Raw genomic sequence first — 12538 nt, 5'->3', positions numbered from 1 at the left:
TTGGCCTCCTCAACACATATATGATGCCTTTCAATTTCAATGGGCTCCCTAAATTTAGAGTGATGAAAAGGAGCAATCTTAGCAATAATCTTGGCCTCCTCAACACATATATGATGCTTAGTCTTTTTTTCCTCTTGCTCTGCCAAGATTAAGACCCTGTCCTCCCATGTTTGATGTCGGTTGCATGCTCATGAATCCTCTGATTGATAGAGCACCCAATTTCACCAATATAGGGGGTCCCACAAGAACAATGAATAACATAAACCCCTTTCATGTCCTCAAGGTCAACACGGTCTTTTATAGATCTTAGAGAGTTAAAGATGATATTAAGGGGTTTAAAATATATAAATTTATATATTATAAATGTGTATAAAATAAATAAAAATTAATATATTAAAATATGAAAATAAAAATTATTATTAAAAGAGTTAGATTTTACATAAATTGAGAGTGAAAATAAAGATAAACAAATAAATTTTTATATATAGATATATATATATATATATATATATATATATATATATATATATATATATATATATATATATATATATATATATATATATATATATATATATATATATATATATATATATATATATATATATATATATATACTGCGAGAAAAAAACTCACTTTTGAAAAACTAAGGAAAGAGCTCTTCTACAAATAAATGGTCATTTAAAAAAAAATTGTTCATGAGTGAGCCCTAGGATGGATTTGAAGAAAGAAAATTTAATGAAATACTCACCAAGTTCCGCAGGCTAAATCCAGACTTGTTTGTGGGCTAATTCTCTTTCCTACAACAGAATTTGCAGGGGAAGAAAGTCGACTCAGAACGGAGCAAGAGATTGTGTGTTCAGCTTACTATGGCTGAGCTAAATGAGCAAAAGGAAGAAGCTACCCATGTGGATGGAACCCACAAGAGTTTAAGCTCTTTGCTTTGCAACGGGGAACATGATTTCTTGATAGAAATAACGGGCACAAGGTATGATTGTTATACTTTTATATATACAGTCTCTCATATCATTCATTTTTCTCGAAAATTGCATTCTGGTGTTGAATCCAATGTAATCTACAGGTGAAAGTTGAAGAATTGGAAGGGAAACATGTGGGTCTGTACTTTCTGCTGACAGCAAGTATATAACAAGCGTTTTGTCTGAAATCTATAACAAGTTATCGGAGAAGGGGGACTTCGAGATTGTCTTCGTTTCTGCAAATCGTGATGAGAAGTCATTCGAGGAAGACCACCAGAGCATGCCATGGCTTGCCCTGCCATTCTCAGATGATAATACAAGGAGGAAGCTTAATCAGGTCTTTCAGGTCTCAGATGATTGCATTCCACGCCTTGTGTTTCTAGACAAAGAGGGCAGAGTTTTAACGACTAAAGGTGTGGATATCATTTTTGAATATGATGTTGAGGGATATCCATTCACTGCAGAGAGACTTGAGGAGTTGAGGGCGAAAGAGAAAGCCCTAAAAGCTGCACAGACTGTAGAGTCTCTTCTGCTGTCTGATGAACGAGATTTTGTCCTTGCAAATAGCGTCAACATACAACACTAAGATAATGAAAATGCCATTACTTAATTTCTTAAAGTAAACACAATGATCATATTCACTTCTTATATAATTTTGACTCATCATGAAAGAATCAAATTTCTTGTACCATTGTCGAGGCGACTGCTTCAGACCATACAATGATTTCTTGAGCCTGCAGACAAATTTCTTGTTGCGACTTTGAACAAACCCTTCTGGTTGTTCCATGTAAATTTCCTCATCTAAATCTCCATATAAAAATGCAGTTTTAACATCTAGTTGCTGTAATTCTAAATCAAGTAAAGCAACTAATGCTAATACAATTCGAAATGAAACAATTTTTACAACTGGTGAAAATATCTCATGAAAATCAATGCCTGCTTTCTGAGAAAAACCCTTTGCGACCAGCCTTGCTTTGTACCTGTCCTCTGTATCATCAAGACCCCTTTTCAATTTGTAAACCCATTTACATCCCACAGTTTTTCTGTCTTTAGGAAGTTCTACCAGATCCCATGTGCCATTCTTGACTAATGCCATCATCTCATCCTTCATAGCTTCTTTCCACTTTTCACTTTTAGAACCTTCTACAGCTTCCTGATAGCATAAAGGTTCATCATCATTAGCGGTTAAAGCAATTGAAGTAACATAATCATCATACCTTTTAAGAGGACGTTTGATTCTTGTGGACCTCCTTAAAGATGTTTTTGGTACTTCCACAATTTGCTGATTATTATCTGTAGGAACTTCTTCATGATCTGTATCTAAAACATGTTCATGATCTGCATCTGAAACTTGTTCATGATCTTCATCTGAAACTTGTTCATCTTGACTATCATCAGTATTTCAACTGGTTTCAAACTGAATGTGTTGAAGCTTAGATACATTATCCTGTTTCAATTTATCATCTACATCTAGATTTTCAAGTGAAGATTCATCAAATTTAACATCTCTGTTAATTATGATCTTGTGAGTAGTAGGATCCCACAACTTGTATCCCTTAGTTCCATCACCATATCCAACAAAGATATATCTTTTTGATTTAGGATCTAATTTAGAACATTGATGTTTCGGAACTAGAGCATATGCATCACAACCAAAAACTTTAAGTTTAGAATAATCACAAGGATGACCTTTCCATACCTCTTGAGGAATTTTGCGTCCTATTGCAGTTGAAGGTGATCGATTTATCAAATAGAAAGCTGTACAAACTGCTTCTATCCACAATTCCTTCTGCAAATTGGCGTTACTAAGCATAATTCTTGCTCTCTCTAAAAGAGTCATGTTCATGCATTCAGCAACTCCATTTTGCTGAGGAATATATACAGTGGTTTTATGTGTTTCGATCCCAACGTCCTTGCAATAATTATCAAATTCCTTTGAAGTAAACTCACCACCATTGTCAGTTCTTAAACATTTAATGGTTTTTCCAATGATATTTTCAACTAATGCTCTAAACTGTTTGAAAACTGTGAATACATCAAACTTCTTCTTTAACATGTAGACCCACACTTTTCTAGAGAAATCATCAATAAAAGATACAAAATATGACGATTATCCATATGAGGTTATAGGAGATGGACCCCAAATATCAGAATGGATATAATCAAGGATTCCCTTACTAGTATGTTTTCCAGTTTTAAACTTCTGCTTGCTTTGTTTCCCAAATAGACAATGTTTGCATAAATCTAACTTAACAGACTTTAAATTAGGAAGTAACTTACGATCAGATAAAATATTTAAACCTCTTTCGCTCATATGGCCCAACCTTTGATGCCATAAATGAATAGAATTATTGTCGTTTTCAGATACTGTAGAAACATGATCTGACTCTGTTCTTCCTTCTAACTGAAAAAGATTTCCAACTTTCTTTGCTTTCATTACTAGTAAAATTCCTTTATAAACTTTCATTACTCCACCTTGAATAAAAGTTTTATATCCATTAGTGTCTAGTACTCCTAGTGAAATGAGGTTTTTTCTTAGTTCAGGTACATGTCTTACATCAGTTAGAATTTTATTTGTCCCATCAAACATTTTAAGCTGGATGCTTCCAATTCCCACAATGTTACATGTGACATCATTTCCCATGTAAACTACTCCATCATTGATTGATTTATAAGTTTTAAACCATTCTCTATGAATGCACATGTGATTTGATGCACCAGAATCTAACAGCCAATGTTGATCATGATTAGACAAATTAACTGATAACACTTCATCACTCATACCTGAAATGGATGCCAAACCTGTATCTGTCGTGTTTGCTTCTTTCTTCTCTGTCGAAGAGTCTTCTTTGGATGTTTGTTGTCTCTTCCAACAACCCTTCTTTAAATGTCCGATTTGCCACAAAACCAGCACTTTACTTTACTCTTCTTCCCTTTTGATTTTGACCGCGATTTGTCGTGCTTACTGAAGCATCTTTCTTTAGAACATCCTCTGACCATCATTACTTCTGATGTAGAGGTTTCTGAATTTGACCTCTTCCTTATTTCTTCGGACAACAAAGCTCCAACAACATCATCAAATTCAAGGGTTTCTGATGAACTAAGACTTATAGAAGTAACAAAATGATCCCATGACTCGGGCAACGAGCATAATAAAGTTATAGCTTTATCTTCTGATTCAAATTTTACTTCTATACTTTCTAACTGCACCAGGAGAGTATTAAAGGTATTCAAATGATCAGTAATAGATGTACCTTCCTTCATGCGCAAACTGTATAACTGTCACTTCAGAAGAATCCTATTGGTTAAGGATTTTGTCATGTACAGCTTTTCAAGCTTTGTCCACAAACCAGCAGCAGTTTTCTCTGACACGATGTTAAACAAAACATCATCCGCCAAACACAATCGAATGCCGCTCAGTGCTCTTTCATCCAAGTCACTCCATTCATTATCTGTCATGGTGTAAGGTTGTTTAGCTTTTCCCAACAAGGCCTTTGCCACGCCTTGTTGCACGAGTAGATCATACATCTTCACTTTCCAGATCTCGAAGTTGTTTTTGCCATTAAACTTCTCGATCTCAAATTGAGCACTTTGAGTTTTTGCCATGTTGTGTCACACAAAATCTCCAATTGAAACTTTTAACAAATGAAGTTTTTATTTAAAAAAAACCTTCATCAATAAATGCATTTTCCTTATAATGTCATGGCATATTACCATTTAAAAAACAAAATCTGGTATAGATATAATATCATATCTAATACAAAACCTTTTTTTTTTTTTTTTTTTCTAATTTCATGACAGCTTTATAACAACCTTCAAATCGACTTGTTGTTTTAATGTACAGAGGTGACCCATTATAAAACGTTTTTGTCCTGAAATATTGCAATTGTGAATAACTCAACCACAAGGAATGCAAAACCACTTTACCCTGCCATGCCACTTTATCACAAGGAATGCAAAACTTATCAAGCCTACGACAATCTGCTAAGATAGTTGTAATTTAAGCAATATTGATTCCTTTCAAATGATAACTATGGGATTTTTGTGAAGAAACATAGCATCACAAACTAAAACAATAGCATTTAAAATGAAACATTTCAGCATTTTAATACTTGGTGTCAACAGAACGGCATTTAATTGATTTTTTTGTTTCAACAGTTCAAACCTCCAGCAGTTGACGTGCCACGCAGTTCCAACCTCCAGTCCACCGCTCTGATCAATGCTCAGTTCAACGCACTGATCAACGCTCAGTTCAACGCACTGGTCCACGGTCAGTCTAACGCACTGGTATTTGCGCAGCAGACTTGGCCTCTCAGCCTCTTGGGCACAGGCAACAGACGCCACGGTACTGTGTATATGCACAGCAGACTTGGCCTCTCAGGCTCCGATACCAATTGTAGGAGCAAACAATCTCACAGCGGAAACTAAATCAACATACACAGCACAAACCAACATAAAAAACACAAAGATTTTAACGTGGTTCACCCAACCAATCTGGGCTACATCCACCAAACAGAGGCATCGACAATCTTATTATTCAACAGGAGATTACAACAACATAATTCCTCACACCCTCTCAGCTCCAATATCCTCTACGGGCTTACATTTTATAGCTGAGAGTAGAAAATTGAATCATAAATTCTCTCACAACAAATATAAGATGCAATAACTCCTCCTCAGGAATAACTGGAGCTAACTTAGCAACAAATCCTATTGTTGTCACATTCATGAGATTTTTTCCAAAATTAATTAATAGAAAATCTCAACATTTTTCGCTTCTGTTTTCTCCGGCATCAAGTCTGGATTTGGGTTCTTTATGAGAATGTAGGTATGAAAGCATGTATTGAATTGGGATATTGAAAACCTAGAGAATAGATATGCCTGCGTTATGTCTAATGAATACATGAATTGAGCTAAGCGATCGAGTTTCATGCAAACATTGGATCCTGTAAAGGTTTAGGAAAAATAGGAGCACAGATTTTATTTCATGATGGTCTCTTTTTCAATTTGAGTTTTTGTCAATATGTTCCAGTGGTGGAGCTTGTGGGGAAAACTGTGGGTTTGTATATATCAGCCCACTGGTGTCGTGACTGTAGAAACTCCACTCCACGGCTTGTGGAGGCTTATAATGAGCTTTTGAAGAAAGGGGAGGCCTTTGAGATTGTGTTTCTCTCACGTGACAGCAAGGAGAAAGCCTTTGAGGAATATTATGCAAGTATGCCATGGTTGGCTTTGCCATTTGGAGACAACGCTGAAAAGAACTTGTCTTGCTACTTTCGGGCTCGTGGTATCCCCAACTTGATTATTTTAGGTCCAGATGGGAAAACATTACAAACTGACGCAGATTGGCTTATAGAAGAATATGGAAGCAGAGCTTATCCATTTACAAAAAAGCGGTTGGATGAGCTTGATGCAGAGGATGAAGCCAAACGAGAAGCACAAACCCTAGAGTCACTCCTGGTTTCTAATGAACGCAAATTTGTGATCAAGCATGGAGGTGCCCAGGTGAGTTCCTCAAATCTGCATAGTACCTCCATTGTTCTTATGTCATGATTTATGAATCACACCGTAGTGTTAAGCAGTTAAGTGTATGAATTTGCTCATAAAGTATAAAATACTTATACAGTCAGGCCCTACAATGTACATATCTCAAGGATTGAATTTGAGTTATTTTCATGGTGGATTTCTGTTATCAACAACTAAACCACAACTTGACATGGAATCTGGTAACAACTAAACCGCAACTTGACATGGAATCTGGTAAAAAATCGGTACTCTCGTGGGTAACAAGTCCCGGTAGCTGAGCTTGTGGGGAAGACAATTGCTTTGTATTTCTCTGCCCATTGGTGCCACCCTTGCCGACGTTTCACTCCAGAGCTTGTAAAGGTATACAACGAACTGAAGGAAAGAGGAGAAGCGTTTGAGATTGTTTTCATCTCTAGTGACAAGGATCAAGAGGCTTTTGAAGATTACTACAAAATCATGCCATGGTTGGCTCTTCCATTTGGAGATAAAATTAAGAAGGATCTCGAATGGCTTTTCCGTGTTATAGGCATCCCATGGTTGAGTGTGGTGGGTCTAGATGGAAAAACTGTGATGGATAACACCAGAAGCGCAGTGGACACATTTGGAGCCAAGGCTTATCCATTCACTGATCCTGACAAAGAGTTAGCTAAGAAATCACTCAAGGAGATAAGGTGCAACCAGCACGAACACCCCCTTGTATTGACACAGAGATTTATACTTGGATGTGATGTTTGCCACAAAATTGGCAATACGTGGTCCTATTGTTGGGAAGATTGTGACTATGATGTTCATCTGACTTGTGCTTTGAAGGATGAAGGGGATCTGAAGCAGGAGGACAAGGCTCAAGACACAGATGTTGTGATGGATGAAAACTATAAACCCGAAGGAGTTATCTGCGATGGAGATGTTGTTGGAAGAATCACTGCACCTCTATGAAATCTGTAATTTTCACCTTGGATACTAGTTACTGGTTTGCAACGTTTACCAACACCTATGGGTTTTGGTGTAACGGCAAACCTCCACATGGTATCAGAGCTTAGACCCAGGTTCTATTCCCTGGAGTTGCATTTGAGGGGGGTGTTGGAAGAATCACCGCACCTCTATGGAATCCGTAATTTCCACCCTGGGTGTCACGCCCCCAAGCCGGCGGTAGTCTTTCAACCGCTCTTAGCGAGGTGCGGCACCACCGAACACTTTCTTTTCACCAGTACTTATGTTCGTGGACTACGCCTAATTCACTTTCTCCTACTTAGTTTTTGTTTCGCAACCAAGTATTATTATGCTTAGCCTTTATACTGATGAACACCCATACTCATTCATTATCAACAACAATTATAATAAGAACACAATTGCACAGTATAAAGGGAGGGGCAACTCCCTGAACAATGAGTCTGCCCGAAATATATATATTAATCAATCTTTCATCAATACAAGCTTTTACAAGTATCCTTGGCAAAATCCAAGTCTATGCTTAACCGATTTACAATTACGGCAAAACTACCTTTACACACCTTTGTGCACACCTTGCACGGTGGGCAGGTGCTCACCCGAGCCACCAAGACACCCCCGTCAAGTCCCGGCACAAAACAACCTTCACACACCCTTGTCCAACCTTCGTCTTAACTCCAAGTGCGTTCACCAAATGTACGCTCAATCAAGAAGTGCGCATGAGATATGCGCTCTCATCCTTCTTATTTCTGCGCACAAGTCTTCACCTTGAGCTCTATGCGAAGAGGCTTGAGTTGAATGAGCATTCGATGCTCCAAAACGCATAACATATAGCCTTTGTAACGTGTGGGTGGGGCTGCCCAGCCGACCACCCAACCCACGGTTGCACACCCTTTGAACGCCCTTAAAACATGTCGGCCTGCCCATTATATCGGTCGGCCTTCATTCCACGCTCCATAGGGTATAACCGTTCTATCGTTCCGTCGCAAGTTCATTTTATAACGTAGGTTTCGTCGCAAGCAGCTCGGCCCATCGTCGCACCTCCGTGTGCCTTAACTCGCCGTGCGCCTGCACCGTGCAGCCCAACTCGCCCACGCGCCCGCGCTCGCCCGTCGTGCAGCTCAACTTGCCCACGCGCCCGTGCTCGCCCGTCGTGCGGCCCAACTCGCCCGCGCGCCCGTCGTGCGGCCCAACTCGCCCGCGCGCCCGTCGTGCGGCCCAACTCACCCGTGTGCCCGTCGTGCGTCTCAACTCGCCCACGCCCGCGCTCGGTTTTCCCGGCGCCCAACCGTGTGTGCGCCCGAGGACCTTACACTGGGGATCTTAGTTACTGGTTTGTAATGTTTACCAACACCTATGGGTTTGGTGTAACGGAAAACCTCCACATATGTTTGTTATAAAAGCTAGCCCGGATGATGATAAGGCTCTACTTCATAGTCTATAGATTCATAGCTTTGTTCATTCTGCTGTCGAGTTGAATTCCTATATGATATAGCTGTGGAGTTTGCTTTCACATTTGCACATTATTGAATGGTTTACTTCTGTTCAATGGCATAAATAAGTTATGGAGTTTGCTTCTATGTGGATATTATTAAATCGTTTAATATCTGTTCGCTTCTCATGTTATTTTGTAACTAAGTTATGCCACTTTGCCACTAAGTATAAGACGCGGAGCTCTAGATTGTGAAGCTAGGCAGATGCACTGTTGAGCCCATATCTCAACTTTTTCTCGAAATGGTGTTCTCAACTCTTCCACAGCCAAGACAGCCAGGAAAAAGTCTTCTGTGCAGGGTGGAATCTCTGAACTTATAGTTGCATGAATAAGTTGATCCAATTCATGAAATATGGTCTTCCTTAAAATATGTGATTTCTATCCTCTATGTTGTTGAATGTGATCATGAAGAAATTTTGGACACCAATTTGAGGTGGAGATCCCTTTGGGTTTGAGTCTCTAGTTTTTCAAGATCCAATTGAGTATAGTTTTTTCCAAAGTCAAAACCCTATAAATTTACCTATTACCACGTGCTCTCTCATATATCTTATTTTTACCTTTACTTTTCCTGATGGGATTTTCAAGAGGGGAGTTTTGACTATCTTACAAAGGTAGTAACCATTAGCTTTTGGATGGTTGGTTATTAAAGTAGCAGAGGTAATTACCACAACTTCATTGTTGGTAATATTAAATGGATTTACTCAAAGTGATTTGTGAGTTTCAAGATGGGAGTTTTGACTATCTTACGAAGGTAGGAACCATTTTGGATAGTTGGTTATTAGAGTAGCAGAGATAACTACCCTAACTTCATTGTTGGTAATATTAAATAGATTTACTCAAAGTGATTTGTGAGTTTCAGGAGGGGAGTTTTGACTATCTTACGAAAGTAGGAACCATTAGCTTTTGGATGGTTGGTTATTAAAGCAGCAGTGGTAACTATCACAACTTCATTGTTGGTAATATTAAATGGATTTACTGAAAGTGATTCGTGATTTGAGGAATTGCTGAATTTATACCACATAGCCTTATTGACTTTAGAAATGATTTTGTTTATGTAAAAAAGGTTTCTCCATCCCATAGGTAACCATTTTAGGGCGAGGCGTTGACGACGTAGGAAAAAAACGATAGTAAAGGTTGCAAAGGCAAAAATCGCTTGTTAGGCATTAATTTTAATATATATTAAAATTATAATATAATTGAATATCAAGTTAAGTTAATTTACTTATATCATAATTCATGTTAATAGTGAGTAATAAGTCATAACATCTATTCTTTAGTGTAGTTTATTTTACCAATCTATGTTATGTAAAGTTGTGTAATTATAAATAATTCATATTCAATTTTTGGGATTTAATGACATATGTTTTTAAATAATTTTATTAATGACATATTATATATATATATATAATTAAAGCTATAATAAATTTTATTTTAAAATAGTTATAAATAATTTTAATTTTTCACTAAATAAAATATTTATATCTTTTAAATAATTATTTATATATATTATTAAAGCTATAATAATTTTTTATTTTAAAACGTTATAAATAATTTTAATTTTTCACAAATTAAAATATTTATATCTTTTTCTATTTAATTGAAACCCTTAAAAGGAAAGCAAATTTCAATATAGTGTTGAATTGTATCAAGAATATGTGATATTAAGTTACTCTTTTACAAGTTTTTTTAGATTATTTATTTGTTTAAGTTTTACATCAATGATTTCTTTAATTAAAACCAATACATAAATGTTTTAGATTTAAACTAGGCAATATTTTAAACTAATTGATTACATTAAAAATACTAAGTTTAATTATAATAAAAAAATTAAAAACATAATTTTTAAATATAAAAAATTGAAAGCATAAATTTTAAAGTTGATTGATAAATCATATAATTAAAATCAAGAATAGAAAAATTAATTTAAAATTAAAATGATTGATTTTTTTTCTCGGAAAAATCATAATCTTTTATTAAGATATAAAAAGTTACATGCTTAAAACATTTATCCATCCATTCATTATGAAGCCAAAAAAATAAAAACTTAGCTTTTAAACATAGCTAGTCCACAAGATCAAAAAATAAATATGGCGAATCGTCATATGTCAAAACAATCTCTAATATGATGAGAGTAGTAACCACATGCTACTCTATATGCATCTCATAATACAAAAACTATGGTCAAAAACATGAAAAGATAGAAACATTGTGCATGAAATTATATATCAAGGAAGCATTGATGTTGATAAGTGTGCTTTATCCCTTCTATGTATTCACTGATCTACCATATGCCTTGATCCTATCAAGCACCCTCTTTAGATAGTAAGTCTGCATCTACATTTTGTTCCCTGTATATATAGCAACAAGAAACAAAATCAAAAGATATTTTTAATTGATGAATCTCTTCTAATATAGGCAACAAAATATGGTTGTGACATCTCTAGATAACATTGAACCAATTTATCACATTTAAGGAGTACCTAAAAAATTGGAGAGAGTGGCACCCCAATTCCAGTGCCCAACATAAAAGTTATTTTGAGGATAGAAGCTCTGTGAAATTGTTAGTTCATCTTCCCAAACCAATTTTTTATTTCAAATAGTGATGACTATTGAGATGCAAAATTGGCCCTCCTCCACAGATCTCGTGCTCGTCAGATGCTCTGTCGAAATAGGCCCAAGAGATTTCCTCTGCAATTAGCACACGAAGTGCTGGGATTGACTCCTTTGAAGGGATAAGAGTATACATAGCTACAATTTTGAAGGCAATGAGAACAAGGGCTAAAGCTCAATCTCTGAAAATTTCTTTGTTCATGGAAATCTAGATTACCCAACAAAAAAGGGGAGGGATGTTCCTGTGCATTATATCCTAAGTAGAATCCTACCACGATTTCTAGGTCTCCCCAATTTTTTTTCCTCTCTACTCCAAATGACATCCTAGACTATGTTTGATGAGCTCCAATGTACTGAGGCTAAAAGAATGGTTCAAGAACATATGGATAACTGATTCCTCTGCATTTTTTCATAAAATGCACTAGCCAAGACCTTCTTTTCATCTTTTTTTGTAGATTATCCCATGTCTGCATTTTATTTCTAATGACACACTAGAGCAATAATCTATATTTGGAAGGACAATCCAACTTCCATAGCTTTTTCCACCACCAATCTTGTTCAATTTATAGTTGTATCTCAATATGAAAGAAAAATCCAAATTTTGGAGAGTAATGACTTGAAGGCGAATGTATCCATCTGAGCATACCTACTTTTTATCTAATTCTAATATGTTATCTTCTCAAGGTTGCTATGCACTCTTTCCAATAATATGCAAACCCATTATTTAACTGGAGTTTTTCTGCACTCACCCATCCTCAATACTAGAATGTGGATCTTCTATTATCCACATGTTGGATTAAGTGTGTTATTTTCTTCTCATTAATAGAACCACCATTTTCGGAGGCAGAACAAATTTTTTGGCCCATCCACCTAGGGGACAAGGCCGATTCTGAATTTTTCTTTGTTTCCAATGTGTCATGTTAGACCCAAACCTACATCATTAAATGAATCCATTATCGCTTTCCACATGAATGACGAGTTTGAG

At 36.4% G+C, this 12538-nt stretch overlaps 1 pseudogene; it reads left to right on the top strand.

Annotated features, from left to right (window-relative positions):
- Positions 1 to 869: 869 nt before the first annotated feature.
- Positions 870 to 7439, top strand: LOC149260425 (putative nucleoredoxin 1; annotated as a pseudogene).
- The last annotated feature ends 5099 nt before the right edge of the window (positions 7440 to 12538 follow it).

The sequence above is a fragment of the Pinus tabuliformis genome, chromosome 6, assembly GCF_031772625.1.
Source record: "Pinus tabuliformis cultivar Carrire ecotype Pingquan chromosome 6, CPIR1, whole genome shotgun sequence".
Lineage (NCBI taxonomy): Eukaryota > Viridiplantae > Streptophyta > Pinopsida > Pinales > Pinaceae > Pinus > Pinus tabuliformis.
This window is presented reverse-complemented; position numbering and strand designations above follow the sequence as displayed.